General features: G+C 37.5%; 1 protein-coding gene across 1 annotated transcript in view; it reads right to left on the bottom strand.

Moving 5' to 3' along the window:
• Positions 1-18,078, bottom strand: part of LOC113231496 (dorsal root ganglia homeobox protein) — a 149,959-nt gene that overhangs the window by 46,479 nt on the left and 85,402 nt on the right. The window lies entirely within an intron of this gene.

Here is an 18,078-nt window from a genome sequence, read left to right as displayed (position 1 = left end):
CCTTTTCCTCGTCGACGAACATAATATGAATTCAATCGAAATAATATCTTCTAAAAATTAAGTGCGGTAAATCAAAACACTATCAATTGAGTGTAACACATCATTAAAATCCCCATAAAAGCGAAAGATGAATAAAAACGTCACCCAACAAAAGCTTAATAGCGGAACCAATGGCAATCGGTGATGATCGTGATACAAAAGTGAACTAGGGCGCGTGCACACTCGCTTTTGGCAAAAAATACCCGTCGAGTGCGTAAAAATGACAGTCATGTGGAGTGGAGGAGTCGGACATATTTTACAAATAAAGAACCATTCATACGTCCTAATGTTATATACTTTGTGGATACATAATAAGTAAATAAAATATTTAAGAAATATACGTATCGTCGCCTTAGAGCGAAAACCTCGCAAACGCGTTTTCACCTAGTTCGTTTTTATTGATTTTTGTTGAAGAAAACTTATTTTCTTGTTCAAATATATTATTAATATAGTATCTGAAAGAGGTATAATTTAAGTAATTAACATGCTATATACAAGCATTATCGCGTTTAGTACATTTTACATCACATTTTTACCTTCGTTCTGAAAAATTACCTAGAAATCCACTACGAGGTTTTCATTCTAAGACGATGACATACAAACAACGTTTACTGTCACTTGTATTTTAGAAAACAAATCATCTAAAACTAATACAGCAGACATCTCCCTATGATATAAGGTGCGTGCCCCCGTAACATGGCTACGCATAACAGTCGCGACACGCGCGATAAAATTGAAATAAGCGCGCGCTATTGGCTGTCCCAGTCAGATCTAATGAAGATAGCCAATAGCACACATTTATTTCAATTTTATCGCGCGCGTCGCGACTATCATGCGTAGCTATGCTACGGGGGTGGCCTGTATTAGTTTTATCATTATCATCATCAACCCATATAAACGTCCTACTGCTAGGCACGAGTTTCGTCTTAGACTCGTCTAAGTTTTAAACCATAATCCGCAAAGCCGGACCTTCTTCGACGTGCAGGTCTCATCACAACGTTTTCTTTCACCGAAACCGTGTTTGCCACTACGTCCTATTCGTGCACAAGCGACACCCGAAGTGGGTGCGAGTTTTCTACATTTGTATAATCTCGGATTAGAAACGAATACGAATCGGATGTAGTGCGCGAACGCACAAAAGCTCATGGTAAACTCCAAATTAAATTCCGAAAAACTCAGACGTGCGAGATCGGATTCAAACGGCATGTATTATGCCTTCTTCTTTATTCTACTATTATTAGTTTTATATAACTTTTTAATATCTTAAAAATAATCTTTATGAGTGCTTAACCTAAAAGTCTACGATATAATCTTAACTTGTGAATACCACGGGGGGCATTCACTATTCGACCCCTATAGCCACCCTCTATCAGTGTAGGGTAAATTGGTCGGAATCTGTCGTATAAACAAAGCCGAGTGGCACGCGCCCGCGCGCTCGACTTCGTTCATTCGCGCTAAATGTACCGTAATTGCATCTTGATTTCATTGATACCATTCAATGAGGTTGATGAGTCATTTAGGGGATACTTGATTTGTTCAACTGCGATTAGACAGATTTATTGAAACTGTTTTAGTTGATACTTGTACAGGAGTATGCATTAAAGTCTTCTTTTTAATAGAATGCTTTTCAAGGAATGTGAGCTACAAATTTATTGCTAAACACTGCACGTAGATCAATAAGTACAGTATTATATTTTAAATGTATTTTAAGTTGTTATTGACTGGATTAAAAAAAACATAAACAATGGCGTCAACAAATAGCAACGAATCACACTAATAATCCCGATGCAATTGCAAAAAAAACGCCAATAGAGTGTCATGAACAAACCTCCTGCTGCGTCGCCGCACGCGTTCGCTCAAATAGCTCAATATTTGACGGCACCCGCGGCGCGCGCGTGCCTCCCGCTTGTGTGCATTTACCCTTACTTTCCAGCGGGTGGTTGTTGGTGTTTAATGGTAATATGAAAACAATACTTATGTATACATAAAAAAAACATAGTTCACACCTTTCGCCTTTTAACTAAATGGTTGGTTGAAATTGTTTTTAATATTTTATAATTTTTTGAAGGTTACTTAGGTTTAGTAGCTGTACACAGGTCCTTGTAAAAAATAAGGGTCCTGGTGAAATTACAGGCACATGGCGCAGTGGCAGTGGCCCTGATATCCTTACGATTTAAAGCTCTGAGTGGCACTGCAAAAAAACCACTAACTTTAAACTTTTCTCAAACAAATTTTTAAGCAAACATTCAATTAATCGAACTTTACAACATATACAAGTAACAAGAATAAATAGACTCCTTTTTACATTTGTTTTGTAACCGTTTAACCGCATTAGCGCCGCCTGCATGTTGGCCAACAGGCTGAATAAACTCTTTGCTTGCCATAAAAATGAAATAAAAAATAAATCACTGGCCACTGCCACGCGCCGGTACTTGCGCTTGGGCAGAAGCGTGAAGATTGGGCGGCTCCGCATTGAGTGGTTAAGTGACCTTTTCATTTTTTATGTGGGAAGTTGGTAGAAAATATCTATATTATAAATTATAACAAATGGAATCTGTCCGACATAACAAAAATATTATTAAGAACTAAATTCTCACTTGCTAGTATTATATACCCAGACGTCAGAGCGAGGGTGTTTAATGAATACTGGATATTTAGTACTTTTTATTACCATCAAATGAACCTAAACTTCGAGGAACAGAGATAGGAAGAAATCAAAGAAAATTCTGGAAATCTAACTAAAGTACATTAAAAATCGACGTTATTTGGGATAGGTAGGTAAACTATATTTTCTAAGCTGTGCGACGCGTTTTTTGACAACAATTTTTCGGAATATTGAGGGAAACTCCTAAGAAAATACTTTTTTCCATTAATTTGCTTCAAAAAGCATAAGTACACTTCACAATTTCTTTTTTTATAATATCAAGTGACGGGACGAACAAGCGTGCGCCTGATGGTAAGTTACACGCCTGTCTATAACAGTTCTATTGCAAAGAGCTGAGGGGCACTGCCACTGCGCCCGTCACTTTGAGACATAAGTTGACAAGTCCCATGTGCCTATAATTTTACCAGCGTTCTATCTAGAATATCTCCCGCCAAACTGTAAACCGTTACTTAATATATGTAATTAGAATTATTAAGACAAGTATTTCAAACATCCTGTTGATTTATGAACATTCCTCCGGGATCCTAAAACTATTCGATTGAATCTTCGTGTCAACCAAATATTATTGGGCATTCTGACCTACCTCGAGTGAGGGAGGGCTAAGGATTTGCCCGACCGAAAGAGTGGTGGGCCAGAATGTCCAATAATATACTATTTACGTCCAATTCGTATCAGGGGGTCTACTCTCGATCTCCGTCCGATTGCTGCCAAATAAGCAATACTTGACCAAATGAAAAGACGCGTGATGCGAATGAAGCTTTATACTTGATACTTGTCGTAGTCGTCGTCGTTTAATTTTGTCGAATATTACTTATTTGACTGTAATTGATTCCAGTTCCGAATCCGAGAAATGACCGTTCGAAATGTCACAGGTGTCCGAAGTATTATTTTATCTCTAGGTGTACAAGCAATATTCGTATATTCTCGGATTGGACTTAGTGCACAAGCGACATCCGAAATGGGTCCAAGTTTTCTAGATTTGAATAGTCTTGGATTCGGAACCAATACAAATCGGATGACTTGCGCAATCGCGCTAATGCACCACCATCCGTATGCCAAACAATGCGCACAGGCAACTCGCTGCGGGAAGCGGTCGACAAATTACAAATCTTATTTATATGTATTGAGCCTAAATGAACCAGAGAAGTGACCTATATGTTTTGCAATTAATATAAAACATAATTTTTGCACAATTAACACGCATTTCAAACTTCCATAACAATCGTTATTCCAACCCTTTGTGTGTAAAACATTAAAATTCATCTTTATAATATACGTCATTTCGTGTGATGTTCGTACGTAGTTTGAGTCACGCAGAACAATAGAGACGGGTCGGTGTTCATTAGTGGACTAATTAATGCTTAATTGAGCCAAATAGAGTATCAATTTAGCCCCGCAATTGGATCATGCATGTCCGCGCAACTCCTAACTACCATAATGAAATATTCGAGAGAAGTACTGTGGGGCTGTTTTACACTGTCCTGTTCAAAATTGTACATTTGTATGAATCAATTTCAGAAATAATTCTTTTTTAGTCTTTAATGTTTGCACGAGTACCTCAACGGAACCAGGGCTCGGCAAATGCCATTGGGGACGCCCTCTGACCAGGTGACGATCTGCGAAAGGCAGCAGATGGATGCGATAAGTTGAGGACCGGGCGAATTTGCACACATTGGGAGAGGCCAATGTTCAGCAATGGTCTACGATAGGCTGATGACGATGATTCCTCTATTATTATTATTTTTGATCGTGAACGAAAGCTTCTCCAATGTTGCCAGCAGATTCACCAGTTCATTCGTTCGTAGACAATGATCATCTTTCTCTTATTTAAGAAGCAGTAGAGCACCTTGTGAAAGAGTTTGTGCAAGGAAGTACAGCCACCTTACCTATTTCTGCCGCCAAGCAGTAGTGTGAGCGTTACTGCGTTCCGGTTTTAAAAGGACTTATTAACTTATCTCTCAAAGAGCGCAGTGATAGTGCAAATTTTTGCCATTTATAGCTCTGAGTGACATTGCAACTGTTACGTATAGGTGTGTCGCTTACTGCCAGGCACAAAATTTATTTCTCCCGTGTTTTATTTGACAGCATGAACTAATCATTTTATTACTCATTCTTGATGGGATTTCGAAATGAGCTTTAATCATAATCTGACATCACTAGTACCTATATTTTAAGCCTATAGTTTTAACAACGAAATTTAGAAGCGTAATCCTAGTAAATTTAGTTGTTTAACCACTATTGTTTACACTTTTAAATTTCGCGGTTACTTGCTATGCGAGATTAAGAAGCGGAATGATAGTCTATGTAATTAAACGGTTAATTGAATGACAATTCTTATACTTTAAAGACCATTTTTTTATTCATTTACCTATTGATATTATACCACTTACACTAACAGTAACAAAAACTAAACTGTTAAGCTATAGTCAGTCCACATAACAATAAATACAGTAAAAGTGGTTAGCGTCTGACGAATGCCAACTATAGGTCTCGAAAGACCTATCTGAACTCAGCCCGCCATTTTCCATTTTCGCTTTGTATGGTATGGTTCGGTCATTCTTTCGTGCGAATTCTCTAAAATCCTAGAAAAATGCTTTATTGTGCTGTTTTGGAGTGCAAAAATGGTAGCCGCACCAAAAATATTACCCGTGCTGGTATTTCATATAATTGGAAAGTGTTATTTTAATAAATTTTCAATTTCCTGTTTATCGAAATATTTTTTGTTACAAGAAACGAAAGTACAGCTTATACCCCTGCAATATGGTCGCTTCTTTTTTGGAGAACTAAATTAATAAATACAATTCATCGTCGTTCAGCAATAAACAGCTACATGGCAGCACATTGATTGAAATTTCAATATAATATCAAAACGTCGTAACTTGCAATAATAGGTATTGATGGTATTGAACTTTTAACGAACAACCAACAGAGTAAAGTTTAAATTATATTAACAATCCAGAATTTGTTATTTCTTTTTAAATTTGAAACTATAAACAATCAATATCAAGATTTTGTAGTTTTTCAAATTAAGAATGAGTGAATTTTGGCGACATCAGTTGTGATAGTAATCGTGGCTTAAAGCATTTCCATTGTTTTTTTTCTTCCGTAGTTTAGTCAATCATCGCCCGAAAGCAAGCTGCTGAAGTTCGATCACAGAGCCTTGGGCAGTGACTGTCTCCTGTAACTCAACCATAGCGTACCTCTCATTATAGTAGGCCTTCAATCATGGTTCGAATTCGATACGGAACTTTGAGCGTATCACTTTTAATGCCCAACACTATCCGCTAATTCACGCAAATCGATGATTCACCGTTATAAACTTAGTAGAAGTGCGTCTCAACAGTCCGATGGGGTATTAATTAGCGCTGAATTGACTTAACTAGACAAGCAATTACAATTAGTTATACTCAACCCAGTTATGGCCCGTTGCGTTTGGGCAGATAGTTTGTTTGTTAGGTCTAATAATATCGTCTCAAGTCTCGTGTACGTATGAACATGACTTACAATTATGATGAAATAAAAATACATATTTTGACTGAGGTAAATACAAATATAAATGACGTTTACACTCATAAACTATATTGTTTAAATCCTTGACAAATGTACGGTCGATGCAAAGCACAGGACAACAAAAAACTAATAAAGTTTAGTAGCAGTAGACAATAACCTATAAAATATTTTAAAAAATAAAGAAGAGAAAGGTCCTCTGTTATGACCACGAGCTGATAGACGTGTAGAATGGCCTCTATTAAAGTGGACGGATGATGACAAGTTAAAGGTCACACAATGAACGCGTTGATAAGAAACAGTGTGAAAGAGTTCGTCCAGGGAAATACTGCCACCTTACCTATTCCTGCCACAAAGGGGTAATGTGAGTATTACGACGTTCCGGTTTGTAAGTAAGGGTGCTGGTGAAATTACACGCACATAGGACTTATCAACTTACGTCTCTGGGTGACGGGCGCAGTGGCAGTGCCCCTCAGATCTTTGGTTGTGAGATTTAAAGCACTGAGTGGCACTGCAACTGCTATGGGCAGGCGTGTCGCTTGGTATCGTAAAAAAAACTTGAAAGTGTGTGTCAAATATCAGAACTAAAAAGAATACGAAAATAATCTAGAAAATTAAATGCGGAGTAAGCATTGAAGAATAAAACGGTTGCATCAATTACCGACACGCATTAGCAATTAACTCTTTAATCATTTCATTAAAAGTTCCTCTTAATTGATGCAAGTCATAAAATCTAATTAAATGCCGCCATTAAAATGTTATTCACAATTGCATGGGGTTATTTTGTTTTATCATATGATATAATCTTTTGTTTCTATCATGTGTTATGTAACACGCAAATAAAATGTTACACCTACACACTACGACATGTTACACGGTTTCTAAAATAACATTGTGATAACGTTGCGGTTGATAATTATAATACAAGGTGGATGACCTCGGGTAATTTGTAATCCCAAGATTCACTAACTACTATGGAGATAAGATCTTAAAGGAACGTATTTCGTACCTAACAGCTCACCAGAGCTTATTAGACAAGAATATTATCAACCATGATTTTATCATAATGATATTTTAAAAAGCGTGTAAGTAATTTGTCGTAATATGAAAGAGTATTTAAGTTTTAATTGGTGTGTTACATAAAACGTGATAGAAACAAAAGATTTTATCATATGATAAAAAACAAAAGACCCCAGGCAATTGTGAATAACATTTAACGCTTTTTGGTTAAAAAATGTACTTGAATTAAAACAAAAGTTGAAAGATTATTATCTGGCAATTTTTTGTGGAGTAGTTAGTAATTATTAATTTAAGAACTTTTTACTAAGTGTCAGATTCCGCAGCCAAACTATATATGGTTTTGTAGGACTACGTTTAAGATTTTTTATCTTAAATAATAGTTTGTCTCTTAAATACATACAACAATAATAATCTTCGAATTTTATTTCAGACAAGTCATCCCATTTTCATCTTCATCCCATCTAAAAAAGTAACTTTTCAATAACGCATTTTATAAATTAGACGAAATATTTAATAAAAGTTAAGTTCTATTTTCCTAGTCATTAAATAGAGTAGGTCATAAATAATAAATACTTAAATTTTATTTAATTTTATGTTATAAGAAAATAGTATAAATATAAAAATATCTCTACTAATAAATTAATAACTTATATTTGTAATTAATAATTTGTAGTCCTCTCCTGAATTGCGGCGCCCTTGCAAGGGCGACTTGCAAGTCACATGCGTCACTACTGTATTCTTGCGTGGTTTCACATCTTATGTGACGACGATTCAACAGCGCAGTAATCATTTACAGGTAATACGCCCAAGTCAATAAAAAAAAATCGTGCGCGTCAGGAACTGATTACCCATTACGGATAGGAAATGAGTTTTAATAGCAGTAGAGATTCTTGTAAATTACTGCGTTTCAGTTTCAAAGGGTGCTGGTGATACTATGGGTACAAGGAACCTAACTTCGTAATTCGTATTCGTAGTCTAATAGTCGTAAAGTGACATTCTTCGAACAGTTTTGCATCCAAGACACGCTGCATGAGAGTGTACAACAACCTATGTATTAGGTAATGTTTACTAGAAACTTTTTAGTGAAAAGACCAAGGATTAGGTACCTATTCAGTGATTTAGTACCATCGACCATGTTGCTTTGCATTATGCCGACGACAAAAACAGTTATATGCTCATTTTTCTTTTTTTCATACCATGTAAAGGGACGAACAAGTCCTACGCCTAGTGGTGAGCAAGCCTATCCATAACTGATGCAGTGCATCGCAAAGATCTTAGGGGCACTGCCGCTGCGTCCGCCACTCTGACACATAAGCTAACAAGTCCCATATGCTTGTAATTTCACCAGCACCCTTATCGTTCAAGGCCGTTACACGTTACATTACAGCTCGGCGGAAGAAATAGGTAAGGTCGGAGTATTTCTCGAAGAAATCTTTCACGAGGAGCTCTACTGCTACTAAATACCAAGGAGTTCGTCACGGTAATCGACTAGATATTTACTGTTTTCAGTGCCACCGAGCATGTTTCTTTACATTATGCCTATGACAAAAAGAGATAGATATGCACATTTTTCTTTTTTTTTATGATACCAAGTAACGGGACGAACATGTCGTGCGCCTGTAGTTAAGCGACACGCCTGTTCATAGCAGTTGCAGTGCCACTCAGGCCACTGCCACTGCGTCCTTCACCCTGAGGCATAAGTTAACAAATCTCATATGCCTGTAACATCGAGTATATAACCAGAAATAGAGACGAAATAAGGGATGGCAACCCATCAATAAAATGGCCCTTATATCACTTTTAAATTTCATCGGTAATTAAATATTAAGTAGGTAATTTTGCAATTTTCGTCCAGTATAGCCAAGCTCAAGTTAAACTGGCCGATTTGAAGTGAAATAATTGATAACACCCGTCAATTGTTTCGAATTCGGGCTGGCCAATCGGAGCGCAGTTGTCACAGTGATGATTTGGTAGAATAGTTTTAATTTTGTCTCTATTTCTGGTTATATAATTGATGGGCGATAAATAGGCGCCTTGACGTCGAGTTGCGGACACCAGCCCGTTACACCAAGTACCAAGTACCAAGTATACTCGATGACCTGTAATGTCATCGGCACCCTAACCCTTTAAAACCGAAAAACCGGAATGCATTACCGCTTAACGGCAGAAATAGATAAGGTGGGAATATTTCCTTGGACCAACTCTTTCACAATGAGCTACTCATCATCTTCATTAACGCCTTCACTGTGTGACCTTTATGTTATCATCATCAGTCCACTTAATGGAGGCCATTCTACACGTCTATCGGCTTGTGGTCACGACAGAGGACCTTTCACTTCTTTATTTTTTTTTATATTTTAATTATTAAAGAAATTTACTTACGCGTAAAAATATCAATAATAATTTATAGCGCTGACTAAATATTAAAACATTAACAATTAACTTTACGATTATAATCTTATGTACACTAGTGAAGTTCTAAACGCCTTTCAAAGCATTTAACTGTTCGTACACATGGTCTCCAATTACAGCAATACAATAATATGGGCTTGGTTTCGCGTTAACCCTTCCGCGCCCGCATCGGTCCTAATTGCCCACATTAATATGACAAATAGATTTACATTCACGCGCACATGAAATACCGGGGACTGTTCGCGATGTGGACATTGCGTTCGATAGTTTTAGATAAAGAGAAATGCTAATAGTGTATAAGTCCAAAGAAACAATAAAGTGCGTTTATATGAGCCAGAAATACACTTTTGAAATTAAGTTCCAATACCGAACCTTGATGTTGTGTATCAATCTATTTCACATCTAATGGAAAGGTCCATTATCTCGATTGAAGACTGCAATGTATAGTAATTTTTTTATTCGTTCTAACTTCTAACAAGATTTACAATTCGATTTCTGTAACAATGTTTAACTAATTTATATTTAACTATTTTTTCGATAAAGAACACAACAATTTTTCATCATTATAAAACTATTTTGTTTAGCACGTTTAACAAAGCCAGCACCCAGGGCTGAATTTATTACTAGACACCCTAAGCCCCGGCTTAGAGGCGCACAATCTCAGGGGTCCAGGCCTCAGAACACCAGTTTTAGATACCAAACTGTGTTACAAACTTTTGTACAGGGTCAAATGCACGCACAGCAACAAAAGTCCAAACGTAACCCGATTGTCGGGGAGTTAAGTTGATTATCCGACCATTTGTCGACGTGCGTTGATGCCCATTGCGATTGACTAATTGTATTGATCATTCTATTTTCATCTATTTATACATTACTGTAGAACGTTAATAATTCTTAAAACTATGTAAGTATCGCTACGGAAAACGGAGTTTAATTTGAGCAATAATGGACTACACATATCCTTAATGCTCTGGCCACACAGAGGCGGGCGTTACACTGTGCCAGGGTTCATATGAACTCGTACATTACAAAAATTCCCGCGCCCGGAACGCTCCACGGCCGCCCCTGTGTAGCCAGAACATAAACCTTTTTGACCGCCACTGACAAAACTAGTTTCATTCTCTAGACGCCAAGTTTATATAATGATGTGCCATGTTATGAATTTCCACCTTATATTAATTCAATTATCCTAAATCAAAGAAGAACATAACTGAATATAAAATCCAACTATAAATCCATACTTAACTAGAATATACAAATAACACAAGGAATATCTTTATTTACATCTTAATTTCAATTGAAAATTAGAAGGTTTCATTGACGCTTTAAGGTGTCATTGGCGCATCAGTCAAGTTAGTGAAAGACGCTGTAAAGCGTCCACTGCGGTCAATGGGTTAAGATTATTCCCACCGAAACTCGTTATCACATGCAACCAATTTCTTCATCCGTTACAAATAACCTTCACGAATATAGTTATATCTAGCCATAAAAAATAACTTAGAAAACTCTATTTAAGTACTGACAAGGCACCCCAACAGAACATTTGGCTTTTTGCAGTAGATTTTCGTGAAATGAATAGCTGTGCTGGGAAATACAGCTACCATATCTGATTCTGCCGACTACCACTAATGTAAGCATTACTACGTTCCAGTTTTTAATGGTATGGATACTGGTGAAAGTACAGGCATATGGGATTTGTCAATTTTATGTCTCAGGGCGACGGGCGTACTGATAGTGGCCCTCAGATCTTTGCAATTTAAAGCTCTGAGTGGCACTGTAGCTGTTATGGGCATTACCACCATACGCACGCCTTGATCGTCCCGTATAAAAAAAGAACTAATTATATAATAACAAGTCAGTAATTAAAATAAATTAATCTACAATTTGCAAAATTCTAACACTCGATTCTATATGAACCAACATTAACATAAAATACACAATTGCATTTACCAACACTCGACGAATATCACAAATTTGCATAATTTTCATACATTAAGCTCATAATTCACAAATTACTCTCGCATCCAAAGAATAATATACGGAACCCTCATATCATGTCTTCAATTACCCAACTCTATTTAGTCAAAGGTGAAATTACCATAATATATATACGTTACGAATAGAGATGTATCTACTTACTTATCAATTGTGCCGCGAGATTATTGAATTAGAGTTGCATTTACATTTTATGAATTTATGGATTTACGGTTGTAGAGATCACTTGAATTTCTACTCGTCAAACTAAACGATTGATAAAACCATTGGTATTATATCTGTCCATTAATATTCTGTGTTCAAATTTTGACGAATCAATTGATAGAATACAAAAGTTACACTTATAGAGTTACACCATAGCGTAACCATGTATGGTTACACTTTTTTGTTGCATTGCATGGTAGTGAGATGCGGACAATGACACAGAAAGACAAAGAACGATTTGAAGCATTTGAGATATATTATGAAGCTGGGGGAAATTGAATGGACTGAAAAGTTTTTGAAGACAATACAGAACAGCAGGGAAAAGATATTTGGGCATGTGATAAGAAAGGACAGTATTCGTAGAACCATTATAGAAGGGAAGATTGTAGTAAAAAAACGCGGGAGATGACCTACATGAAGTTATTTAGATCAGATAAGGGAAAAGAGCTAGGGCGCTGAAAAGAATTTGGCGATATATTAGTTTGACTTGATTACATTATATGATTACAAAATATTTCATAAATTTATCAGAAAAAATTTCAAACCTAAAATTTTTCAAATGTACTTATTAAGGAAAGCTTATTATAAAAACCAATGATGGTATAGATGATACGAGCAAGTGGAGGAAACTTAATTAAATGTGAATTTGAACATACCGAAATTATGATTTATGATAATATAATAATAATAATGAAAATCATGGCGACAATGACCCATATAAAAAAAAATTACAATTCTATTGAAATTAATACCTACAGCTTAGATCAAAATAATATAATCAAAATTAAAAAGTCAATAAAAAGTTATAAAAAGAAAATAAAATGAAATAAAATTAATTAAAAGCCAAAATTCTAATTATATATACGCCTACATAAACTTTATATGCATAAATAGGTACATACATAAACAGAATATTGTATATTACAATCTAAACAAATTACTTGTTTATATTCATGTTACTGATTAAGTATAGAGTTTAACAGGAAGTTCTCTTTTAATTTGCGTTTGGACTGTGTAACCGATGGACTGTCATCATATAAACAAAAAACTAAATATAGGAAAATTGAATGATATAAACTCGTTCTGTGTAAAAACAGTTAGTCACGATAAGTTTCTATGCGGATAAGGCTCGACGCGCACGGCGCGATAAGCCGGGATTGGGATTGGGCAGATCGCATTAACGGCACTTCCGGTCAGCGCGCGACGCGGCCGGATGTGACGCCATGTTGGCTGAAGGAACTACATACTACGTTTGCTGTTTAATGGTGTAGATAGTTCTATAACAACATTGACTTTTGCCAAATAAGCTAGCGCTGCAAAAAGATTTAAAAAAGACTTGTTAAGAATCTAACCCGCACTTCTATTGCGCACGGAGGCACTAAGGCAGACACCATTCTACGAGGCTCTAGCCATGATGGAATCTCTAAATTGGATTAACGATACTAACATGTTCAGTAAGTCTGAATATACTTGGAGACGTTACCGCCTGAAGCAGTAGAGCTCCTTGTGTGAGAGCTCTTTCTGCCGTCAAGCAGTAATGTTAGTATTACTGCGTTCCGGTTTGGAAGAGTGATGGTGAAGTTACAGGCCTAATAACATGGGACTTGGAAATTTATGTCTCAGGGTGACGGGCGCAGTGGTGGTGCCCCTAAGAACTTTGCGATTTAATGTTCTGAGTGACACTGAGGGTCGTATTCTAGAACTCTACTCAATGCTCAAGTCTGGACTTGAGTATAATTCAAAGCACTAGAAATCCTACTCAAGTCCTTGCCATTAGGGTTGTATTTCCAGTGCTTGAAATCATACTCAAGTCTGCTCAAATCCTGACTTGAGCATTGACTACAGTTCTGGAATACGACTCTAAGGGTCGTATTCTAGAACTCTACTCAATGCTCAAGTCAGGACTTGAGTATAATTCAAAGCACTAGAAATCCTACTCAAGTCCCTGCTGTTAGGGTCGTATTTCCAGTGCTTGTGTTTCCAGTGCAATCCTGACTTGAGCATTGAGTAGAGTTCTAGAATATGACCCTAAGAGTCGTATTTTAGAACTCTACTCAATGCTCAAGTCAGGATTTGAGTATGGTTTAAAGCACTCGAAATCATACTCAAGTCCCTGCCATTAGGGTCGTATTTCCAGTGCAATCCTGACTTCAGCATTGAGTAGAGTTCTAGAATACGACCCTTAAACTGTTATGGATAGACATGTCGCTTACCACAATGCACACGGCTTGTTCGCCCCATCATTTGGTATTATATAAAAATTGCAGATTATCGAAATTCCGTAAGTTTCTTTCAGGCGGTCACCAACTCAACGCTTGTTGACTATGCCTACATGTTTCGTTGTTGTTACAGTTAGTGTAAGTTGTGCAATAGGAATAAGTAAATTAAGAATTTACTGCCTTCATTATGGCAAATATAAAAGCACTACTAGTGTTATTACAGAGGCCGGGAAATCAGGGATTGCCAGACGAATCATAAGTTACAAGGACGACGCCAGTGAGACCTTGTATTAAACGTGAGTACATAGGAAACAACAAAATATTAAACACCAAAGCATTTTAGTACATTTAACAGCATTCTTTTTTTAAAAAAAAAGTAAGTAGTGCAAGTACATACGAATACCGTAATTAAAGTATGGCTTGTGATTTTTTTTTTATTCTGACACTTTTTTTCAGATTTGAAAGTTTAGAGTACAGAAATGGATTTTTAATACTTTTCTGGCCAAGCCGGTAAACAATTGCATGATCCAAAAACAAGAAACTCTCGAGTGTTCCTTTTTGTCAATAATGCTAATATTTGAAAGCATGTCTGAGAAAATGACTTCTTATTAATTATATTAAATTGAAATCAAGACTGTCAGTTTAAATTATTGAAAATTAGTAACGGAATTAGTTAACTTTTAACTTTCTTGTCTTGGTCCAAGTTATAAGTACTAGGCGAGAGTTTCCTTTTTTACAATTATAGATGTATTTACCAGCTCCGCCATTTTGTTTAACACACTACCAGGCCTTTTTCTCAATTTGGATAGGCAGAGGTTACCTATCACTTGCTACGTTCTTGATTACGTTACTTATTTAGCTTTCTCTACTGGCATCAGTCTTTTTATGCACTCTAAAAAAAGGTTGAATCGGAGAAAATATAAAACAAGATTAGTAAATTGGATTGGGATATGTAAGCAGATATCGACCTTTTCAGACTTTACATTAATATTGTCAACACTCAAAGACCCAGAAAACTCTCAATGGGAAAAGCGGGAAATGCCTACCGTAATGTACGTTAACAGATAAAATGCATAATGTAATGTACGTTAACAGTTAAAATGCACTAAATATAATTACAGGCAAATGGGACTTCTTAACTAATGTCTCTGTGTGACAGACGCAGTGGCAGTATCCTCAGATTTGCTATTTAAAAGCTCTTAGTGGCATTGAAACTGCTACGGACAGGCGTGTCGTCTACGTTCGTCCCGGTATTTGTTATCATAAAAACGCTTATTACTTGATTTTTTTCTTCTCAATGAGTATCGTAGAACTCGCCGACAAGATTCTATCTAAATCGAATAAAGCTTAATTGTCAATAATAATGATCGGAGGTTAACTCCGCTTCGTTTCTCTCCTTCCCTCCCCACCCCTCCGCGTTCCTCTCCGCTGTAATTAACTTTTCCACTTCGACTTTCATTGGATTTACTTCGAAACTGATACTTGAGTAATCATGATAAGGTTTCTTGGTGCTTGGATAATTTTAGATTTCGTCAAGAGTTTGTTCTCTGCCTTTTATTGATGGAATTAGTAAGTTATAGAACAGCAATGGTAGCTTAGTAGGAGAGCAGTTGCTTCCCCATTAGATCGACGATTTTTTGGTGATTTATTTATCTAGACACATCAAATAATCAGTATATAAGAACTGCATTTGACAAAGGTTATTTCAACGTAGTACGAGAATACTACTGAATACCTTAATTATTTTTAAATTATGTTTACAACCCGTAGGTACAAATTAAGATAATAATGTGACAACCCTACGCTACGAGAGACGTGTAGGATGGAAGAACAATACTTATCTTATACTATCATATGAAAACATCGTGATAGAACCTATACGTCAAAAAAGGTTCACAACCTTTATAACACCTGTGGCGGACTAGGGCCGGGCTTCTTCTTCTTAGAAGAGACCAGCAGTAAGACGTACAAATAGGTTGACGTTACGAAGATTAAAGAACAGTGGCGTAGTGTGAGGGGTACAGAAGGACCCATGGCCCCGGCACAGCAATGGGGGCGGAGGCGAGCGCGGCGGAGCTTAACTAGTGAATTTTTTTTTTACTTAAAATTAGAACGTTATTCTGAACAACGCAATATATAAATACAATCGAGCAAAGTAATTATTAAAAACAAGAGAAGCTAATTATAAATAGTAGTAATTCTAGTAGCAGTAGAGCACCTTGTGAAAGAGTTCGTCCAGGGAAGCCGCCAAGCAATAATGTCAGCATTAATGTGTCCGGTTTTGAAGGGTAAGGATACTGGTGAAATTACAGGCACATGGGACTTGTCAACTTGTCTCAGGGTGACGGGCGCCAACCTCGAAGTCTGGTTGAGCCAGCGGAAGCGCGTCACCACGTTCCAACTGACACAGATACTCACCAGGCACGGATGCTTCGGTGAGTATCTGAATCGGATCGGACGCGAGTCGACGACGCAGTGCCACCACTGTGGGAGGGATCAGGATTCCGCCCAGCACACGCTGGAGGAGTGCCCCGCATGGGCCTCCGAGCGGAACATCCTGGTTGCCCGGATCGGGCGAGATCTCTCTCCGCCAGGCATAGTAGCGGCTGTGTTGGCGGATCAAGAGTCCCATGAGGCAGTGGTCTCCTTCTGTGAACCGGTGATGCTTCAGAAGGAGATCGCCGAGCGTGATCCGGAGAGGGCCGATCCCGCTCGGCGGCGGCGTACCTTCGCGGCTGCGGGCTATCGGAGCGGGGGCTTCGTTCGCCAGTAAGTTAGGCAGCCGCGAGGAGGACGACGGGGCGATGTGGCCCTCTTCGTCGTGAGGAGAGGAGGGGGAGGACGTAGCTCCTCCTAGTTGCTGGGGGGGTTCCGGTGCGCAAAGTCGATCCCGGATCCTTCCCACTAAAGCACCCGAGAAGGCCACCGTGGGGTTTTAGCCGGTAGAAGTCTATAACCTCCATAATAATAACAAGCATAACCTCCCGCTGCCCCCGCGGCAGAGAGGTATCCTCGGAGGATTTCCCTACGCAAAAAAAAGGGGTGACGGGCGCAGTGGCAGTACCCCTCAGATCTTTGCGATTTAAAGCTCTGAGTGGTACTGGAACTGTTAAGGACAGGCGTGTAGCTTACCATCAGCTGCACGACTTGTTCGTTCCGTCACTTTATATTACAAAAAAATACTTTAAAACATATTTAAATTGAAAATCAAGTTAGCAATGACAAAGATAAAAAAATATGTGGAACTACTACATTGATGCAGACGTGCAAGCAGACTTGATTGTGCGCATAGATCGTGAATTACTTTGAAAGTCCCCCCACTTATGCAGGTGGTAATATATTGTCTTTGTAGTCGAGTCCATAATAAACCTACCACTGCTCTTTTTGTATAAATCACGATAAATTTCCACATTCAACGTCGTAAACAATCTTCCTAATGTGAACCTACAATTATAAAAACAGATCGTCAAAATTAATTCGACCTCACGCTTTATTGGACCACACAGGCACATTACAGTGACCTGAATACTTTTATTGGCGTCGAATCGCTGTCAATCAAACGCACACTGATTTGATATTGATATGACGTGGTCGTTACCTAGCATTGTTGTCGAATATCGTTAATAAATAATGTAATAACCAGGCGCATGTTCATTTGGAAATTAAACTGTTTTTTCGGAGAATTGTTTTCTCAAACAAACTAACGTTATGCGGCCTTTATGCAGATCTCATGATCATAAAAAACTGAGATGGTAAAGTCAGCAACCAGTTATTTTCAATATACTAATTTAAAAGTAAATACAATCAGAGTGGTTGTAGTTTAAGGGAGGCAAAGAAATAGTCCATTCCTAACGAAATAAATAAAAGTCATACAGTCGGATTTTTGTTTAGAGATTGTATACTGATATAAAGTGATTTATTATTTATTGATGAAATAAAAATAGTGTTACCTTAAAAGATCTATCACGAGTGACTCACTCAGCAAATCACCAAGGTAAATCTACTAAAAGGTAAATA

The sequence above is a fragment of the Hyposmocoma kahamanoa genome, unplaced genomic scaffold, assembly GCF_003589595.1.
Source record: "Hyposmocoma kahamanoa isolate Upper Pololo Valley unplaced genomic scaffold, ASM358959v1 65, whole genome shotgun sequence".
In the NCBI taxonomy this organism is placed as follows: domain Eukaryota; kingdom Metazoa; phylum Arthropoda; class Insecta; order Lepidoptera; family Cosmopterigidae; genus Hyposmocoma; species Hyposmocoma kahamanoa.
This window is presented reverse-complemented; position numbering and strand designations above follow the sequence as displayed.